The 981-nt window shown below is 46.8% G+C and overlaps 5 non-coding genes across 5 annotated transcripts; all 5 read right to left on the bottom strand.

The window, feature by feature from the left end:
• Nucleotides 1–19: 19 nt before the first annotated feature.
• Nucleotides 20–92, bottom strand: Pmar_PMAR021683. The gene has a single exon. It is a non-coding gene; the product is annotated as a tRNA-Thr (tRNA).
• A 146-nt stretch (nucleotides 93–238) lies between these two features.
• Nucleotides 239–311, bottom strand: Pmar_PMAR021682. The gene has a single exon. It is a non-coding gene; the product is annotated as a tRNA-Thr (tRNA).
• A 146-nt stretch (nucleotides 312–457) lies between these two features.
• Nucleotides 458–530, bottom strand: Pmar_PMAR021681. The gene has a single exon. It is a non-coding gene; the product is annotated as a tRNA-Thr (tRNA).
• Nucleotides 531–676: 146 nt separating this feature from the next.
• On the bottom strand, nucleotides 677–749 carry Pmar_PMAR021680. Its single transcript has one exon. It is a non-coding gene; the product is annotated as a tRNA-Thr (tRNA).
• Nucleotides 750–895: 146 nt separating this feature from the next.
• On the bottom strand, nucleotides 896–968 carry Pmar_PMAR021679. The gene has a single exon. It is a non-coding gene; the product is annotated as a tRNA-Thr (tRNA).
• Between the last annotated feature and the right edge of the window lie 13 nt (nucleotides 969–981).

The raw sequence follows: 981 nt of genomic DNA, 5'->3' as shown, positions 1-981 counted from the left end.
GACAAACGGACTCAGAGCTAGCTTTCTGCCGGAGTTGAACCGACGACCTCCCGCTTACTAAGCGGGTGCTCTACCAACTAAGCTGAGAAGGCACGTTCCCTCAAGTGTAAAGTCTAACCATGTCTTGAAATTTCACAATGAAACGCATACCACAATTCAAGTGGCGCAACAATTTGATACTAAATCTCAGTGAAAAATTACGAAATGCAGTCGGTTTCCGACAAGCGGACTCAGAGCTAGGCTTCTACCGGAGTTGAACCGACTACCTCCCGCTTACTAAGGGGGTGCTCTACCAACTAAGCTAAGAAGGCACGTTCCCTCGAGTGTGGAGTCTAACCATGCCATAGAATTCCACAATGAAACGCATACCACAATTCAAGTGGTGCAACAATTTGGTACTAAATTTCAGTGAAAAATTACGAAATTCAGTCGGTTTTCGACAAACGGACTCAGAGCTAGCCTTCTGCCGGAGTTGAACCGACGACCTCCCGCTTACTAAGCGGGTGCTCTACCAACTAAGCTAAGAAGGCACGGTCTCGCAAGTGTGGAGTCTAACCATGCCATAGAATTCCACAATGAAAGGCATACCACAATTCAAGTGGTGCAACAATTTGGTACTAAATTTCAGTGAAAAATTACGAAATTCAGTCGGTTTTCGACAAACGGACTCAGAGCAAGCCTTCTGCCGGAGTTGAACCGACGACCTCCCGCTTACTAAGCGGGTGCTCTACCAACTAAGCTAAGAAGGCACGGTCTCGCAAGTGTGGAGTCTAACCATGCCATAGAATTCCACAATGAAACGCATACCACAATTCAAGTGGTGCAACAATTTGGTACTAAATTTCAGTGAAAAATTACGAAATTCAGTCGGTTTTCGACAAACGGACTCAGAGCAAGCCTTCTGCCGGAGTTGAACCGACGACCTCCCGCTTACTAAGCGGGTGCTCTACCAACTAAGCTAAGAAGGCACGGTCTTGCAAG

Source organism: Perkinsus marinus, assembly GCF_000006405.1.
Source record: "Perkinsus marinus ATCC 50983 genomic scaffold scf_1104296962864, whole genome shotgun sequence".
NCBI lineage: Eukaryota > Perkinsozoa > Perkinsida > Perkinsidae > Perkinsus > Perkinsus marinus.
This window is presented reverse-complemented; position numbering and strand designations above follow the sequence as displayed.